This window comes from Nanorana parkeri, unplaced genomic scaffold (genome assembly GCF_000935625.1).
Source record: "Nanorana parkeri isolate BGI_ZX_2015 unplaced genomic scaffold, ASM93562v1 scaffold70, whole genome shotgun sequence".
Classification (NCBI taxonomy): domain Eukaryota; kingdom Metazoa; phylum Chordata; class Amphibia; order Anura; family Dicroglossidae; genus Nanorana; species Nanorana parkeri.
This window is the reverse complement of record NW_017306338.1, coordinates 1,405,936-1,426,451: the sequence shown is the minus strand read 5'-3', so window position 1 is coordinate 1,426,451 and position 20,516 is coordinate 1,405,936. Positions and strand designations below refer to the sequence as shown.

The 20,516-nt window shown below is 41.8% G+C and overlaps 1 protein-coding gene across 1 annotated transcript in view; it reads right to left on the bottom strand.

Annotated features, from left to right (window-relative positions):
- Nucleotides 1–20,516, bottom strand: part of COL8A2 (collagen type VIII alpha 2 chain) — a 123,086-nt gene that overhangs the window by 64,949 nt on the left and 37,621 nt on the right. Inside the window, exon 2 of the mRNA XM_018576564.1 lies at nucleotides 4,471–4,529. The gene's annotated coding sequence lies outside the window, so the exon portion shown is untranslated. The remainder of the gene's footprint in view (nucleotides 1–4,470; nucleotides 4,530–20,516) is intronic.

Here is a 20,516-nt window from a genome sequence, read left to right as displayed (position 1 = left end):
TTGTGAGCAGGATCTCCCGACTCCAGTGAGCGTCGTTAGTCTCTGGGATAAGGACGAACAGGTGTGACTTCTCCATCGGTGTTTCAGAAGACAGTAAGGGATCAGTTGCCCATGGTGACAGGCTGTAGATTTTTAATTTTGCCCCTCACTTTCCCACTGACAAACAGCACAGAGGAAGGAGCACCAGTTGGCTGGTCCTGTGTTGTCTGCTTCATCTGCCCAGGACAGGTGTTTCTAAGGTGTCCAGGTTTGCAACACATGTAGCATTTGCATGTATCAGCTGATGCTGGCTTGTTAGCAGGAGGTCCAGGTGGTGATTGCCAGGAGGCTTCGTGATTTCCCAGTGGTTTATGTAGGTATCTGTCAATCTGCTGACAGTTTGGCAGACTCAGGCTTGCACTCCATCTCAAACTACTGAACTTCTGTGGGACAGATGTGTAGGAGTTGGTCCTGGATCATCAGTCCCTCCAGGGTGTTATAGGAATCTTTTTGCAGTCCATTAGTCCATAGCAGCTTACCACATCAGTGTAAGCAGGTCCTTTCTGCAGCAACCTGAATTTCTTGTGGTATAATTCTGGTGCCAATTGATATTTGGTAAGTACAGTATAGTGTCCTTTTTGGTTGGCAATTCCACAAAGATTTCAGGGCTCTGCCTCTTTACTGGGCCAAAAAGTTATAATGTCACTGGTGTTCCCCATGACTGGACATTTGGTTGCATGGCTCACAGTGCTTCCCTGTGCTCAAGGGAACCAAGGGTCTGATTCTTTTACTGGAGCTTAGCCATTTCCAGTTTTATTTTTTAGTTCACCAAACACTTTGACACATTTTGGAGAAATGAGGGTGGCACTGTATTTAGTATGACATCCCTATCCTCCCCACTCAGTTTGGGGTAGGTCAGACCTTATTATCATCACACTTCCCCCAAAAGCCCTCAGCCCTAATGTATGCAGTGAGACAGCTTTTGCGTGGATCGATGCACATATCAAAATGCCTTAATGGGTGGGTGTTGGTCTGGAGGAGTAGGTATTCCTAGGCAGACTGCATTTGCATGCAGAAAACCCTATAATTGAAAGAACTGAATTACAATAAAAAGAGCAGGCAAGGGAGAAGAAGCAAGGGAGTCAGGATGGGGAAGAGAGACCTAGATGATGCTCAATGTCCTCCAGCCAGAAAATGAGTGCCCAGTGAAATTAAACTTCATTTCACTAAACTAACTAAATGTAAAGTGTTTTCAGTACAGCAGAGGAGCCTGTACAACTGTGAAGACTGAATATAATGCTAAACTCTTGCACAGTTGTTCAGGCTCCTTTCCTGTACTGAAAATGCCTAAATACGCTAACAAAGAATTTGTCAAAACTTCACCCATGTAATGACATGGATAAATAACAGAAACAAAGTAATCAATTAACCAGTGTAAAAAATATCAACTTAAAATGTAAAGATGTTTTACTGTCTGTGTCCCATTGGGTAGAATACCACTCACTTCTTGCCCTTAGAGATACAACAAGAGGTGAGAGAGAATCTCCACACAACGAAAGTTGTCACCACTGGGGGATTTCCCTTTACCTGCTGTTCTGATGACAACTGTAAAACTTTGGATTTCCTGTCCCTTTCTGTCCCTTTCTGTCCCTTTCTGTCCCTTTCTGTCCCTTTCTGTCCCTTTCTGTGTTGTGCACAGTGGTGTAGTGGTTAGCACTTGTGCCTTGTAGCACTGGGGGTCCCTGGTTCTAATCCTGGCCAGGTCACTATCTACAAGCTGTTTGCAAGGGTTTCCTTCCACACTCCAAAGACATGCTAGAAGGTTAATTGACTTCTGTATAAATTGGCCCTTGTATGCATGCATGTGAAATAAGGACCTTAGATTTTGAGCTCCTTGAGGGCAGGGACTAATGTGAACTGTGTAAATGTTGGCTCAAAATAAATAGTCACCGGGACAAATAGAGAGGGTGAATGTACCCAGGGGAGACTCAGAGAGCATTAAAAACCTGACAGGGGTTCAAATCATTACCCATCAAAACAAAAACTTTTTGCTATACATACAGTGTAATAATAAACTCATCTGTAATATATTACTTAACACAATGCATTCTCAGCTGTAATAACATACTAATTTAATAGTAAGAAATAGTCTATAATGTAAAAATAATTTCCATATACAGATTGATAACTACCCCTATGCTAAATAAAAAGGTAGATCTACTTAAAAAAAAAAAGCATGACCAAACTCCATCAGGTATCTGTACCTGTGGAGCTAAAGTAGTAGCTGAGGGTCTAGCAGCCACAGCACAAGCCACTGGATTACAGATTCCTAAACACTAGGGGCCAGTATGTTACTAAAACCATTAATCTCCAGGGAAGCTACTCTGTAATGAGAATAGCATGGAGACTGCCATTGCGGGTCTACTTTTGGAAATTCTAGGTGCCTGGCTGTGTCTGAATTTGGTATGTTTCAGTCACAGTGTCTGAAAAGTGTCAACACTTTATCTCTAATGACAGCCAGGGAGACAAAGAGAGTTCAGTAACGACAGCCTCCATTGTCCCTCTAAATAAAATGCCAACTAAGGTAAAACTGCCGCAGACATTACATTCCTTTTTTTTTCCAGATCAAAGAAGCTACACTATACAGACAAGAACCAAATGGTAGGTGCAATTACCAGATTATTTAGTTATTGCAATCCTATTTATAATCAATCTCAAAGTGCTCTTATGTTTAGAATTGAATCATACAAGTTGTTTCTTGAAATTAAAGGGGTTAGAAGAAAAGGTTTAGCATTCATGATAAATATAGCAATCAATCAGATTTTTCCAGTACAGATTAAATCTAAGGCCCTATTCACACTAAGCGGCACTTACCTCGAGCGGATCCGCACGGCCGGGTATAGTGCGACTGTTCGGGCGACGTTCCAGCGACGATCACGCAACCTTCACCGTCGGGCTGCATGCAAAAATAGAAAAATTGCGCGACATCCACGGGAAAAAGGGTCCCGAACAAGCAGCACGCGACAGTGTCGAGCGACATGGAGCAGTTCAATAGAACAGCTCCATTGAAAATCATTGGACGGCGACTTCTCGCGATATCGCGCGGAAAATTTGCACGGTATCACGGCGGAAATCACTCAATTAAACGCCCAGTGTGAATGGGCACTTAAGCTATGTGTTTACAGTTTACTGGACCCTATGCTCACATGTATACTGTATCTTCTGCATTAGACGAAGTACACTTTGAGTTTGCCAAGTATCACTTATTGGTTTGTAAATGTTCTGCTACACTCTTTCTATAGATATATATTCCAACTCTGTTTCTTTGTTTTGGATAGAGTGAAAAAGAATGAAAATTTCTGGCAAAGTTTTTTTTGTGACGCTACTGGAAAGATTTTCCTTCACTTCCTGTGGCAGTGACACAAGGACAAGAAATGAGGGAGCAGTTGTCACCAAAATAGGAAGGCACAGAAAGCATTAAAGGAGAACTATGGGCTCAGTGCTTTTCCCCATAGTTCTCCTAAGGGTCGCAGGAGGACACAAACGAGCGTTCTCCCGTGGCCCATAGCTCAGTATACCGCAAGCTACAGCTGAGAACGCCGCAGCCAGGACGGATCCCGACATTACTGTCGAGATCCACCCAGCTGCGTTATTGACAGCTGGCTCTGCATATCTCGAGGCAGAGCCAATTGTCTCCGCCTTGTCCCCCGTCCGTTCCACCAGTCAGCGCTGGAGGATCGGACAGAGGAGGGGGGGAATCCCTGCAGGGAGCCATGAGTGACAGTGTGCTTTTGTTTTTGTCTATGTGCCATTGAAGAGATTTTTCCATACTTTCTCTCCTGATAGGAAGTGAGAGGAAATATTCCCACACAGTAACACAGACAACAATTTAAAAAAAACCACATAGAAGTCTATAACATAGAGTCTTTAACCCTTCCCTGCTTTACTGAAAATAAACTGAAAATTTAAAGTGACCATTTCACCACAGGGACACTTTTAAATAACACCTTCCTTGTGAAAGAAGACACACTATACTAAGCTTTTCAGTGATCCATGTCTTGAAATGCTACGGCTTCAATGTTCTGCAACACTGCAGGTATTCAACTGGTCATACGAATCAAATACCTGCTCCTCCTGCCAAGCGCAATGATTCTTTGCACCAGTTCACAGATTGTGATGTACAAGCCAGTGGGAGAAACCAGGAGTAGCAGGTATTCACAAACTCAGACACGAGAAATGCCTGCGGTGGCCATTGGAACAGCAAGTTTTCAAGACATGGGCCACCAGAAAGAGCTTGTTCTTTTACAGGGCTAGTGGTTTTATTTTTTTGTAAGTGACCCTGTAGTAACAAGAGCAATTCCAGCCAGAAAATACAATTATTTTTTGAACTGCCTATGCTATGTTAGATTCTTTGCTAATATTTGTCTTTTTCAAAGGCAAGTTTATGTGTTTGCCTAAAAGGCACTTTTACAAATGTATTCTTTGCCTTACCTGGTGTTGTCACTGTATATTATAGTGCTCTTCTGGGTTGACCAAAATGGCATACAGATCTGCTGAAGAAAACACACACACAATGAGATGTATAATAGCAAACTATTGGATAATGTACATTCATAGTACACATCATGGTGGTCTCATAGAGCTTGGTGAAGCATTTTTAAGAATTTGACCTACATGGCTTTTGTGGCATATGACAGGAAAAAAAACACCTCAGAAGGTCATCTACAACACTCTAAACCACATTCCCCATGCAATTTATCCCCTTTATCACCTTTGTGCTTTATATGCTAAATACTGAGTGGTCACAAGTGCCCTATAGCCTGGCAGCACCTGCCAAACGTGAGCTCATATTACTGTTTCCCCTTTTGCACAGGGCACCACACCTCATCCACAGGCAAGCTGCTGTGGTCAAATCACTAAGTAAAAAGTTGTATGGAGCAGTGTGGACTGAGAATGAACAGCACATGGCAGAAGGTGGTGTGAACATCATGGGGCTAAGGGTGGTGTGAGTGGAAGGAGCTGTGGACAGACTGCAAGAGAGATGTAGTGGAGAGAGTGGATCTAAGATGGAGGGGACATTGCAGATGGAAGATGGAGCAAACAATGTGAACTGAAGATATAATGGGTGGAAGATCAAGCAGACGATGTTGGAAGAAAATGAGTTGACAATGTCAGCAGAAGATGAAACAGATTGTTGCTGGAAGACAGCCGACAAAAAGGTAAAAGGCGGATCCAGCAAGGTAGGTGCAAAATGGATAAACAAAGTGAGCAATGAGCGATCAGACCAGCACTCAAACTGAGGCATGTTGAGCATGAGTGGGAACAATTTAAGAACTGCTGCTTTGAGTAATCTGCGTTGACACTGCTAACCTAAAACATCCTTGGTGAAATAAAAAATCATGCATTGTTCCTAAATCAGCCATGCCTAATGCAATAAACATTTGAATCAGACACACATACATAAATATTAGAAATCAGTGGAGGTACCAATGTTGCTACAAAGGCAAGAAGGAGCACTAGCTTGAACCTTTATAGGCCCCTGGTAAGCTCTGAGGTCTCTTTTCAACGTTCATGCTTTTGTCAAGGTTTCCCATGGTACCTATTGCAAGCATAAGCACCCATATAGACAGTAGTGTGGGGTTATTATGCACATACAGTAAACAAGCTATACATTTCCCACTGCTGGTTTCATAAGCTGAGAATACATTCTTGTATTAATTTGTATTAAAGGAGAACTATGAGGTGAGTAAAAATCACTCAGCCTCATAGTTCGAGCAGACGTGTGACAATGAAACTGTCACACGTCGGCTCAATAGATCGGGAAGTGAGCAAACACATACCGTCACTCGCTTACTTCTCGAGTCTGTCCCTGCAGAGAGCCATGACTGTCACTCACAGCTCCCTGCAGGGATTCCCCCCCTCCCCTGTCCGATCCTCCAGCGCTGATTGGTGGAACGGACAGGGGAGGGGGCGGGTACAGCTGGCTCTCCCTCTAGATAGGCAGAGCCAGCTGTCAATCACGCATCTGGGTGGATCTCGACAGTAATGTCGGGATCCATCCTGGCTGCGGCGTTCTCAGTATACCGCGAGCTGTAACTCGCAGTATACTAAGCTTTGGGTCATGGGAGGACGCTAGTTTGTGTTCTCCCGTGACCCTTAGGAGAACTATGGGGAAAAACACTGACCCTATAGTTCTCCTTTAGCATTGTCTTATAATTAGAAATGCACGCGGGCGGGGCGAGTGATAAAACCTATTAAAAACTATAATGGCCCTAATATTAAATAAGATTCCTAATGTTATTTTGCAAGTGTAAAGATGTTAATACAAAAAAAGAAAAGAAAAATTCTAAGTGGTTGATTATTCCTTTAGATCAGGGGTAGGCAACCTCAGCACTCCAGCTGTGGTGAAACTACAAGTCCCATGAGGCATTGCAAGACTGACAGTCACAGGCATGGCTCCCGGAGGCAAGATATGATTGGATTTGTAGTTTCATCATAACTGTAGTGTAAAGGTTGCCTATCCCTGCTTCAGATGTTTTAATCAGCCCCTTTTGGAGAAAAAAAAAATACCATTTGATAGTATAAGTGTTAAGCAGACAATAGACTTTCTTTTAAATGCTAAGTACAGTAACCCAGAGCAACCAATGCCACTTCACTCTGCTTAAGTCAGTCCAGTTCAAGATGGATTCTGATTGGTTGCTAGGAATGACTGCACTAAGAAATGCTCACTTTTTAAAATAAACTCTTTAATAAACAAAGATGTGCATGCAATAAAAATAACATGAATACGTTTAAATAAATGTTGTCCGTGCATTCTATACCTATTTTCTATACCATTTGGATTTCACAGTTGAACGCATTGTGTTTTCATATGCCGTAACACTCCTTTTTGTTAATCGGTTTTGGGAATGACCTCAAAGACAAAGCAAAAAAACACGGAAATGCGTTCAAAGTCCCTGATGTGTCCGGGAGAGACCACAACATAAAACTAAGAAGGACTGGAAAATTCTGGAATTTCAATCAGCATGTTAACAGGAAGAAAAAAAATCTAGGACTTTGCTTCTAACCCCCTCCTCGGCTCGTGGAAAGACGCTTCACTTGCCAAAACCTATACCGTGTTCTTCTGAAACTTGTTTTTTTTAGGGGAAAAAAATTCCTTCCAGAGGAATAAAGGAAAGAAGAATTTTTTTTTTCTTGTCAAGAACAGAGACATGAGAATTAGATGGTGTTCGGAAATGCCTTTGTAAATTATTTCTTTTTTTAATACAAAAAAGATTCAGGCTTTGTAAAAAAAAATCCAAATCATGTTGACATTAAATAGTACTGGTAGGTTTTCAGAAAACAAATAAAGACATGTAGGTTGTGTAATGCTCTCTTAGATTGTTGCTGGACCTATTCTCCAACAAGGTAAAAGTACATTCCTTCTTTGTTGGTGGCATGGGTTTTAAACGGCCACTTAACCTAAAACAGATATTCCCTCACAGAGAAGTTATTCATATGTGGTAAAGTCATAAAATAAATAATTGGGACATTAAAGCCTTGGCCCAAATCGTGCCTACTCTACTAGCCCCCACTTTCTTCAGGGTCCACAAAATGGGATACACCCATTAAAAATGGGACATTTGGGAGCTATTACTATTAAAGATGTCCATTCACATAGAAGTTTCCATGCCCTGACAGAATGAAATATTTCACACTGTACGGGGATTAGTTAAAAAGTAATGCCTCCATGTCTGTAATTTGAGATTTATTGGAGTGACTGTGAATGTTCATGTATGATATTATAGAGGTGTCCTTACCTCACTAATGTATGCTTTTCTTTTTCAGATTGAGTGATTAGAACCATGGATCTGCAGCTAAAATAACAAGCTGTAATTGAATTTCTGGCGAAAGGGGGTTGCCCACCTAAGGAAATCCATAATCGGCTAAAGAATGATTATGGGGACGTTGTAGTGGACATTAGCAATGTGTGGCATTGGGTGAAGGTGTCTCAAGAAGAAGAAACTGAAATTCCACTAAATCCAATTACAGCTTGTTGTTTTAACCCAGGGGTGCCCATTAGGTCGATTTCGATCTACCAGTCAATCGCAAAGCAAACACTGGTAGATCGTGATCGGCTTACTGACCAGAGCTCCCTCTCACAGTGTTAGTGCAGCTGAATGTGTCAGACGCTGCAGACGGGAAGGGGCGGGACACCTCTCCCCGTCTGCAGTGCTGGCCACATTAGAGAAGAGACAGCCTGAAGAGAGAGAAGAGACAGGAGAGAGAGGGAGAGAGATGAGACAGTCAGAGGAAAAAGAGAGAGAAGAGAGGAGAGAGAGAGCAAGGAGAGAGAGTGCGAGGAGAGAGAAGAGAAGAGACAGCCGAGAGAGAGAGAGACAGCGGAGAGAGGTATAGGGGAGAGAGCGAGAGAAAGCGCAAGGGAGAACGTGAGCGAGTGAGAGAGAGGCAGTAGTCCCAGTAGGGATTTTAATGTGCTTGTTTTTTTAAATAAAGGTGTTTTTTTCCTTGGTAGATCTCATTGAGCTCGTCATTTGAAAAGTAGATCTCAAGACAAAAAATTGTGGGCACCCCTGTTTTAACCGCTGATCCATAGTCCTAATCACTCAATCACTCTGAAATAGAAAAGCATACATTAGTGGGGTAAGGACACCTCTATAACATCGTACATGAACATTCACAGCCACTCTAATAGGTCTCAGATTATAGACATTACTCTTTGATTGACCCTCGTACATTTGGCGGGTCACCGAGCATAATTGGGCATTGTATGGTATAAGCAGAGATTGATCAAGTGGTTCACAAATTGGATGAATCTGGCACATTTACAAATGTCATCTTCTTCAATTAAAATGATTGAATATGAGAATGGAAATCTGATCTGCAAAAGGTCATGTCATTAATGAATTCTGATTGTCGGTGGGTTTAATGAAGTCCCCAGATTTGTCTCTTCTGCTAATCACTAATTATACATTCTTTTAACATGAAGGGTGACTGACTTTAGTATACTAGACTGAAGCTTCTATACAGGAAATTAGTGTGTGGTAAAATATACCTTGCAACAACTACAACTTTATTTTAGCTATGGTAAGCAGCTTATTTTTCTCCAAATGCATTGGTTAAAGTTGAACTCTGGGCACAAAAACTTTCAAATATTTTCTCCAGTAGTCACCAAGGATTGTAGCACTCACCCCAGAAGGACCCGCTGTTTGTATCAGGTCCATATCTAGTCAGTCTAGGGATAGATTTCCAACTGCCCCATTAGCATTAACCGCCCTCTTCTTGTGCCCATAAATAGAGGTCCACTCCAGTTGTTGGATGCTAGTTGAACAGTTTATTCACTTCTAATTAGGGAGAGAGGGTATAGGGTCTAGGTGCACAGGCCTCCTTAGCTCCAGACTCACCGGATCTTATCTTATTGGAGTACATATCCACAATCCATGAAAGAACACTGACCCCGCTCTGAAGTCCACATGAACCCAAGGCACTTCAAGAGCCCGCACTGATCCTGGTTCTTCCATCTTTCAGGTATTCTCCAGGTTGCAAGCTTCCAAGGAAACCTCTTTTCCAGCAAATCAGCCAATGCCCACCCCCAGGCCTCTGCCTAGCCTGGGTGACAGGCCGAACAGGACCCAACCTTAATCCATGGCTGGTCCAGGCAAGAGAGAGAGCACGTGGCAGCTCCCACCCATATATGTACACTTTGTCAGCAGGCACCACTGGCTGCTAGAAGCCCAGTGACTGGCTGCTGCCCTGTACACACACTACGGTGTCATCCATTGGCTGTCCACAATGTGACAGAGTCTCACTCCGCCCTGGGGGGTACAGACAAGGTTGGACACCTGGGATTAACCATGTGCTGACTGCTACAAATTCAGCCAGGTTGTCTACAGTCTCTAAATGCATAGTAGGCACTTCACAAAGGGTGATGGGCGCTACAGGATATAAATCCACTTTGGTGGCAGTGACATCATAATTGTGCTGTACATAGCTTATGCACAGAACTGAGCTATTGGAGGGACACTATTGGCTGCCAGCTGGAATTTTAGCCCAGTGGAGAATGTAGAGGGTAGGCACAGGAGCTGCAGGGGAATGTAGTTCCAGAACAATGCAGCCCTGGGATGTAAAGAGCAGTGTGGACAACATTCTGCCCTGAAATGAGGAGGATGGTGATTAATAAAAGGAGCCACAAGGCGGAGGCTTGCTGTATGCAGTGGGAAGAGACAGAGAAGCTGCCGCAGACTGAGCTGAGAGACTGACCGAGTAGAGGATTGTGTAGGCGTAAAGAGCCTTCTAAGGATTTGACACATAGGCTGCTGACTCCAGATGTGAGAGAGAGAGACCGGCTGCAGGGAGCTACATGGGCAGAGTAATACAGAGCCACATAGAACAGTTTTTAAAGCTGCAGAGAGGGCTGAGGACTCCAGGGAGAGAGAAGACTGCAGTTCAATCAAACGCCAGCTTAAAGGGGAGTAATGTTTGTGTGGCGTGACCCTTCACCAGGCCTCCAGAGGAGAGAATGTGACCTTCACCTGAGTTGAAAGGCCTTGTGGTCACCAGCTTTGTTAACAACTTTCTGGCCCTTGCTGCATCCTAGATAGAGCGCTCCCACAGAAGGGCCAGGGCCCCAACGCTGGGAGACTGTATACAGACCACTGGCAGTAGCGTAGTTAGTGCCCATAGAAATCTAGATAGGCCAGACAGTTATCTTTTTTGTTTGGCTATATTTGTATTGGGTCCAAACTTTGCTGTTGATCTTGTGCTATTGTTGTTATACAGTTTAACGAAAACCTTTTTCCTGTAGCGTGTATTGTTTATTCAATAAAGCCCATTATACGCTCCTGGTGTGTTGCAGAGTCTTGGCCAATTTAGGGCAGGTCACCACTGGGAGCGGCAGAAGGTCTCATCTATCTAGCGGCTCCTCCAAGGGTACCACTACATTTTCATAACTACCTATTTTTGTAAACATAGACTATTCTGCGACTATTGGCTATTTAGCTCTCATAACCCTTGGTTCAAAGCAGCCAGCCCTTTTAGGCAATGTACCTTTTATGTCTATGCTCTTTCCTTGTTAAATATAAGCTGAATGCATATTATTTGCTAGAATTGCTCCACTGAAACATAAGTGTATTTAAAACTGCATTGTTGTAGTTATCAATGAGCTCCTACATAAGATAAACCAATATAAATGTCATATTAAAGAGATTTAGCATTAAAGAGGAAAGCATTTTCAGTGGAAGAAAGGTAGGGCATCTCTAAGAGAAACTCATTTTATCTTGAAGCCTATCTCTAGGGGGAAAAAAAATACCCTTGTAGTGGAGCTACCCCCACACTGCAAGGGAAAACCGCTTCTTTTCGTCTAGGGATATTGTGTAATGGCCTTTTACTTACCTGATTCCCACTCCCACAGGCTCCAATACTGGGGACTGCAGCCTCTTAACCCCTCCACTCCAGTGGTGAGAAGCCAGCTGACATCTACACTTCAAATGCAGGGGCCATAGACCTGCAAAATTTGTGAGGACACCGAGAGATGATCCACAAGCTGGAGCAGAGGGGAGAGAGGTGAGCACCGACACTGGTGGGAGCGGGATCAGGTAAGTAAAAGTTCTTTACACAATAACCCTAGACATAAATGAGCAGTTATCCCTTGCAGTATGGTAATAGCCCTACTGCAAGGGTAGTTTTGTTTTCCTCAGAGATAAGCTTTAAGTCCTTTGTCAAAAGGGCTGATTTAAGACTAAAATGAACCAAGACAATGAAACAATCTGAGCCATCTTTACAAATCCAAAGGTAATTTTCATATTGAAGAAGTGTGTGCCAGGTTTCTCATAAGAGTAGCACAAAAAGTGTACTAAAAATGTTTAAGTAAAGCATGATCCATGGCTCTATTTTTAAATATAAAATGCCTTAGGTGCTCGGGAGGCCCCCAAACCCCTAGAAACACTTTTGGAAATCGTCCAACTTTAGTTCAGTTTAGAGCTCTAGCATACCTACCTGCAATATTGGAACCCAGCATGGAAACTTTAGTGGTCAGCAGGGTTTGTGCACATAGGATTCAGACTAAGAAGCAAGTCAAATGCTTTTAGATGTTTCTCAGTTTGTTTAATATAGAGGAATTTTGAATAATATGGAGTGTGCCAGATTTCTGAATCATAGTAAAATTGGAAGATTACTGAATGGTTTGTACCTTAGTTAGGGGGACCCCTTGGCTGCACAAAGGGAATTTTCTTTCCAAAAGGTTGATTACCCAATAACCATAAAATCAACCTTTAATTTGCAATACATTGGTTCAAGTGAATTAAATGGCACAAATCTAATCTAATGTTCTGGTAGTTATTGTTCACCCTGTTTGCTAATTAGTGCTTGATTCGTTAAAAGCAATAAGTCTAAGCAATAAGAGCTGCTAATCCTACATCTAAGACCCCCATTTTTTAACAGGTATCAGACTTAAAGCAATAGTGCAGGTGTTTTCCTCTAACATACTCATGCATATAAAAACTGAATTGCGAATTCATAAAAACAAGCTTACATGCATTTCTCTATTGTACCTCAGTCTTCCTTTATGTTGTCCTTGTATAGGTGCAATAGATAAAACGTCAGTCAGATCCTGTCGGGGATGTCTGGATTAGATAACTGGCTGAGAACATTTACATTTTCTGTCAGGATTGACATTACTGACTTACAGTATATATTTCACTTGTGAATGTAGCTGTTTGCCTTTGCTTCCACTTTAAAATAAACAATAAGCAGCAGTACTTGCTGAGCTGTCCAGTGCTGATCCTGTGTTTTTACAAGACTGAAACAGTATGGTAATGTGTGTGTGTATATATATATATATACACACATACATACATATCTATATATACTGTATATGTATATATAGAATCAGAAAAGCTCCATTCTCACATACAAAGTATAGCTGCTCATATCCACATGTCAAGAGGGCCACAAGCATGCTGATTCCTGAATATGTTAAAGCCAATTTCTAAGCCCTTCAGCATTGGGATTGTGTAAAGAGGGGGGTGCAAAAAAATAAAATAAAATTGGGGCCTTTCTAAAAAGACCAGTTTTAGCTCATTTCCTTCCCTGCGATGCAAATGAAGTAACAATCAAGAAAGTAAGGGGGCACCACTACTTTTCTTGATTGGTATTTTGTTCATTGCTTGAGACTCCCTCCTTCCCTTTGGGGGTCCTGTGGTTTTCTGTAGGAGCAGCCATACCTGAATGTGTGAATGTCTCAAATGAGAGAGTCTTCTCCAATGTGGGATATCAATAGCAAGACGTCTTAGCACCTATCTTTCTACATGCGGATGCATGCATATGCAGCCCTCCTAGGAATGCCCAATCCCACAGACTGACATCCACCCATCAAAGCATTTTGATGTTTACATAACTCCTCCTTACTGTAGTGGAGTATCAACTATCAGGCTCTGTTACCAGCCAGTCTGATGAGTGTGAGGCAAATGCCCTCCTTGCCCCTAAATTAATATGGCCCCTTTTGTCATGTGTTTGAGGAAAGTGGTATAAGGTAATGGCCTAAGACTATCCAATTCTTAGTTAAGAAAAGTGTTGGAAAGGTTGGGTCAATGGCTGCTTTTTTTAACAGAGCACTTAGTAGAAGATCTGCCTACAGACGTTAAATTGCACATGGCTGTACCTGCACGAGACCAGCCATGAAGCAATATTTTTTTAGTGAAGCAGAAAGCAAGGATTGGGATGACAGCCCCAGAGCCTCCACCTTCAAATTCAAGTCAGAAATGGCAGCTCCCATGATAATATCCTGACAGATTCCCTTTAACATTTCTGTTGGTGCTCCTGAGAATTTTTCTTCATGCTGTGGTTGGAGGAGCACAGAGATTAAAGGACTGCATACCTAATGACAGCCCTCTGTGACTGTTCCACAACACAGTGGGCCTATTATTGCTTAGGTGCATGTTGAATTGACCTTGATATTTGCTAAGCGAATAACCAATAAAAAATAAATATATATTTAGAGAACTGCTGATTGGTCTGAAGCTAATGTATTAGGCTGGCCATACACCAGTAGCTTTTTTTTGCGTTGCCCTGCTGGCTGAACGAGAAGAAACTCTCTATTCCCCCATGCTGGTCTACTGTATACCCAAACAGTGATTGCAGTTGATTGACCAACTCCTTCAACAAAAGTCAGTTTTTCAATTCAAAAGAGGCGGTCGAAGGAGATGGTCCAAAAATCTCAAGGGGTGCTTCTTGATGGGGCCACACACTGGTCAAATTTCTGCCAATTTAGGTCAAAATTTGACCAGAGGCCAGCTTTAGTTTTTCGTTTTTAGGAGATCTCAGCACTGGGTTGCATTTTAAGGAAAGAGATGTATAAGGAATGCCATTGATGACCTGTTTCTGAAAATGCTGTTTGCCTGACTATAGTGATCCTATCACACTCTGCCTTTTCCAATCTGCATGCTTGTTCCAGTTCAGTGCCCTAACGTATTGAAGCCAGGGGGTCAGCCTGAAAACCGGGAAATTAACAGAAAAGGCAGCCTCTGTAATTCTCTCATAATAGGTTTCCTTTAAACTGGTGCTGAGAAAAGCAGGGGAGCCTGTAATGTTTTTGCTATGTAGTTCTATTATATGTAGTTGTGCCCTGTCGGTATAATCATAACATTGTAGTACTTTCTGACTCACGTTAGGTTTGCTTTATTCACAGCTATTGTGTGGCAGAAGTGCAAAAATGACATCACTGTAATTCAATGAAATTGCTTTGATTAAAGGACAGAGCCTGCACTGTTCAGTAGGATCTGCAGCCATCTGACTCTTTCTTCTTGCACTCCAGATGTCACAGTTGTAGAAACCTGCTGTTTTTATTTAGCAGTATTTGGCATTAAACTTTCTACAAAATGCACTGTGACAGTCACATCTCTTTCAGTGTTCTCCAAATCAATATGTGGATAATAAATATATCAATGTAAAAATGAATAACAAGAGGAACCAAATATAAATGAAAGCATATAGAGAAAAGTGAACTTGTCCACTTGCTGTTTGTCTTGCTCTCCACCAGAGGGAGTAAAATGAGATCCTTGTATCCTACCTTATCATTTTACCAACCTCAGATTAGACATTCACTTCAAGATTAAATAGGAAACACTTCAACCAATTTACACTCTTATGTATTTTTTAACATTTGGATTCAATAATAATGAATTTGTTCAACAAGGCACAAGGACCTCCAATAAAATAGATTTTATAATGCTTAGTATATCCATTGTCTTATTCCCTCACACTCTAATGATTATTATTACTATTATTATTATTTTAGTTATTATTAAAATATATTTCTCAGTGCTGATTTTACACTGTTTTTGCAGAAGCACAAATATATTCCTAAGCATGTTACATTATTTTTTAATATCTATATGTATTTCAAGTCTACATCATAACATCAAGGCTTTAGTATATATGAGGCCATAATAACATCTGTAAGAAGAACATTTTTATAAAAGTTATACATCAGGTGGATGCCGTTCACATGGCTCTAGCACCCCTAGATGGCGCTGAAAAGTAAAAGAAATTCCTATACTTGCTAGCGCCATCTTTTTATAACTGAAGCCCTATGTGTGTATGTTTTTCACAATGTTTTCAACTAACTACTAGTTTTGCATTACATGTACAAGAAATGGCAGAATATTATTAATGACTACCCATGAATAACGATAGAACTAAGATTTTTTTTATTATAATGGAAGGGATGTTCACTCAAATCCATATTATGTTATTTTAGAAAATTAAGAATTGCATTTTTGTCGGTAGTCTGATATGTACAATTTTGTGGCCTGTACTATATAGTAGGTGTGACGGACCCCCGTACTCAGGATGAGTATGTCCGCCGCTGTCTTCTTCCTTGCTCAGGAGATATCGGAACCTGAAGATCCTTAGCTCCCAGTTTCCCCAGTCACTAGCCAAGGCTTGAGTGTAGGGTAAACAAACTCTGGTTTATTGAGAAACTGCACAAACTTTTATACAGAAAGTGATCAGATCAGATTATAATCACATCCCCCTTTTGTGAATCACAAGGTGATAATCTAAAATTATTTGTTTACTTGTTGGGTGATAGCGCCGCTTCACATATTTGAATGATATTAACACAGTATATGGGGAATCCTTGATGGACAGCACCCGACCTGAAACATGTTCTCCAATATTCGTATGCACAGATGTGACTATTCCTTCCCATTCCCATTCCTTCTGTGTTTGATGCCAGGTGTCATTATTTGGGCTGTAAAAAATCCTGAAATTCAGTGGAACTTCCTTTGCATGCATACATATACTGGTGTGTAATTTACAATAAACTATAATATTGCAGTTGGTTTGGAGTAACGCTTTCCAAGTAATGTTGATGTGCCCATCTTTCCACATTTAGTTTTGTATAACTAGAAACCTGCAGGTCAATGCTTCATTTTGCAGCATGTTTTTAGTAAATGTAACCAGCTATAGAAAAGTGAGAGAAGAGTAGGCCACAACCTACGAGGCTGCACAGGGAACCTTTCTGGAGGGGGGGACACATTCAACAGCATTTTTCTCCTCTTATAACTCATGTAATAGGCATCAAGCACTTCTAGTAAATCCACCTGATACTTATCTGAGGCACTTTCTTTATTATTTAGATATATTGTTATGGTATGATGGGTGTTAATGGGGTGTATAATCACATGTATTGAAGCTAATGAAACAACATCATAGCCAGGGCATTAGCATTTTCAGAGAGAGATGTCGGTGATGGCAGCCTACATATGTCTCTCAATAGAGGTTTTGGCAGAGGAGAGAAGTATTTACCAGTATTATGCCAAATTAGGGCAAGGCCACTTAGCCCAAGAACCAGTCCAAAGAAGACCCGAATATGGTTAAAGTGTATCTATAGCCAACACATTTTTTTGTTTTGGATAAACTGGGGAAAGGGATAAAATCCCTGACAGGGTATTTTTTGTTGTTTGTGTGTCATTAGGATACATTTCCCTTTTACTTCCTGTCCCAAAGAAACTACATAAAGTTAGAGGAAATCTCCCAAAGTGAGGGACCCCAGAACAGATTTTTGCCATTGAAGGATTTCCCCCTACCCTTTTGCTCTGGGGAAAATGGTCATCAATACAAATAGAGGGTTGCATCTCCCTATTAGGAACACATACAGCAATAACGACTTGACAAAGGGTCTAACCCATCCCCATTCTATCCAAAACGTTAAAAAAAAAAAATATTTTGCCTGGAAATACAGTTTAAGCATTGCCTCAGCTATACCTCTGCTGTTTGATATAGAAATGGGTAGAGATAAGAGCATAAGGACCTCTGTCGATGGGATTTGGGCTTGTATCAATGGCATAAATTTGAGAGCCTTCTGAGGTCATTCACAGTCCATTGAATGTTAAATGCTGAATACAGTTGAATCCTCCTGAACAGCATTTGACCTGCTTTGAGCAGATTTTGCCCCCTGTTCGAGGTGCTCGGCTTCCTGCCAATCCGCTCTGAACCATTTTGTGTTAAAAGACCAGTGCACTTGTTGCTCAACGTTCGAGCAACCAGTCTGTTTCCTGCTGCAGGACCCTCCTGTGTACTTTGTTATTTACCTGAGTTTCTGGAGTTAATCCTGATCCCTTGTTCCCTCGGATTCCCAGTACTCCTGTGGACACCCTGCTTGGCAGTTCCCTCCTCGCTGTTCCCTGTGTCCCTGCTCACTCTTAGCCCCTCGTGATTCCCTGTATTATCGCTGTGAATTAATCTGTGAGGTGTGAGTGGCCATACTTCTCTGTTCGCTGATTGCTATCTGCTTGTGTGTGCCCTCTCTTCACTCCAGAGTGTCTCCTCTTTCCTATCTTCCTACTTCTTCTGCGCATCAGCCTGCTGTGTGACTTCTGTACAGCAGTGCTGTTTGTGTTCTCTTGTGCTCCTGTAACCTGTACCCCTGTGTACGCACATCTCCTGTGTGCATCTTCCTGTGCATCCCACACCTTTCGCAACACATACTCACCATGTGTTCCCTGTGTGTGATCCTGCCTTTGTACCAGGTATTCCCATTACACCTTTCAGCTGTGTCTGCCAGGGGGGGAGGGTTGGAGGGCCGCAACATTGGGAGCTGCCCTGCCGCACAACATGATCACCATCAGAGGCGCTGGAGAAGACCAGGCTCTCCTTAGACCCTGCGCCTCTGACACACCAGATTTTGCTGTGCAGTCACTCTGTTCCTGGTCACCTGCATTTTTTGTAACTTGTGTCCTTTCACTCCCCAAGATCTGCGTTCTGGGCCTGTTCTGGACTGCTCCACAAAACCCTGAGCTCACGATCTCTAGTGCCCGGTTCCCAGACCATGATACAAAAGCCCGTCAACAAAGACTGAAATAGCTGATAGTGGCAAAAGAAGTGCTATCTCCCTATTTTTAACATATTACTACAAATATTGTAATATGTTAAATATACATACTGTCCTTTTTAAACCATATAAATGCACACATTTCAAAAGCTTTCGGATGGCATTGCATTCTTAAAGGAATATGTCTAAAATAAGATCAACTGACACAGAAAATTCTCTTGGCAGGTTAGGGATTATTTGAAACCTTTATGGCCATCGACCCATTTAATGTAAAAGTATTGGTTTTACTACAACAATACCACTGGGACTCGCAATATTTAACTATGTCCATGGTGTTTGGTTTAAGCTCTTGTCCAGTTTTAAAAGGCGAAGTATGTCTTTCATACAGCGCCTGCAATCTGATCACACCTCTTTTACTATCAGCTGCCAGGCAGAAAATAAGTGTTAACTATACTGCTGTCTTTTGGGGTATTTTAGAAATATCCTTTCACCCTTTCTTCTAAGAACCTAGGAGCCTGTGGTTTGGATAAAATGGAACATTTTAAGAACAATAAAGAGAAACAGTACAAAGGGCTTCCAAAAAGTACAGTTGTTTTTAGCAGTTATGGCGAGGCATTCTTGAAGGCCTTATGTATGATGACACTGAGTTCTTTCCGAACGTCAAGAAAAATGTGGCAATGCAACACTAAAGCCACCTGCCCACCTTCTGCTGCTATTTTTATGATATGTGTGTGTGTGTGTGTGTGTGTGTGTGTGTGTGTGTGTATGTATATATATATATATACACACAACTAGAAAGGTATCTCCAAAATGGTCATTCTCTGTAATGAGAACCAGATGTGTTGCTAATATGACAACTTAGGGCAGGTATAGCACTCATAGGGCCTTATTTATAATGGTTGTAAACTTGAACTTCAGGTTTAAACTGTTACTTTCTATAGCAAAGAAGAAAGTATAAAAAGGTAGTGCTAAGCTGTTTTCCTTTAGTCCAGTTATTTTAGACTAACTCTATCATGACCTTTATCTATTCAGTCTTAATGTCATGTTGTATGATTTCACACTAATATTTTTCTGTTACAGGGCAAATGCAGATATATTGCACAAATCCTATGAGCAACAAAAAGCAGACTGAAGACTTAGAGGGTTATTCACTAAAGAGTCGAAGGATATAGCCGTAGCTTTGGCTAATCCTTCAGCTCACTTCGGCCGCTGGAGCCCTTTAGTTCAGGCCAACCGAAGGGCTGCTGTACGGGCTATTTACAATAGCCCATACAGCAGCTGAACAGCTCAGCCGAGCCCAACGCATATGCTTCAGCTAGGCTTTGCTCAACACACAGCCGAAGTGGGGAGAACGGTCTGTCGACCGTTCTCCCAGCATAATATAAACAAATTATTTTTTTAAATGAGCGGTCCCCCTCCCAATCCATACCAGACCATACCAAAAAACACAGACCATGCAACATGGATTTAATTGGTCACAACAGACCTTTATTTTACCACATAACTATTAACAGTTACAAATAACCATACCAAAATAAAAGAATACCAAATAAATAACCTAAACAACTGTTGGTTACGAGAAGGGGTCTTTGGTGTCCACTAGCCAAAAGAAGGCTTTGCTAAATATCCACCTATGTTCCCAGCTGATCCTCGGCTCAAGGACACCTCCAGAATTGCCCAATTCCGACTTGCTAAGGGACCAAACCCGCATGTTAACAAATTATTCCAACGGGGGGAGCGCCATACCAACAGATTGGCTCCCCGCTTTGTAACCATCTAACTTTTTAAACAGACCCCCAAAGACTCCCTAACTCACCAAGCTGCTGTGACAAAAAAACTAAACAGACCACCCCATTCATTGGCAACATTTAAACAAGTGGAGGGTGAGTAGGACAACCTTCTCCTTACAGAAAGAGATCCTAGCTGCACCTACAGCTCCTACCCCTGCAGTTCCTCCCTAGCACCTGAACCACGCCTACAATCAGGTAAGACCTGCTGTTTCTTAGCTCTAATCTTGAACTCTTTCCTGGGGACCAATAACCTTCCCTGTCGTGTAGCCCCTCCATGTACTTTCTTCAGGCCTGTCTTTATAGGGATGGAAAAGAGGATTTCTTATAATTCAGTGCCTATGGATACAAACATTTATGACACCCTGTATTTTTGTTTTCAACAAAAGTTTCACTTTCAATGCAAAGTTTTATTTTGT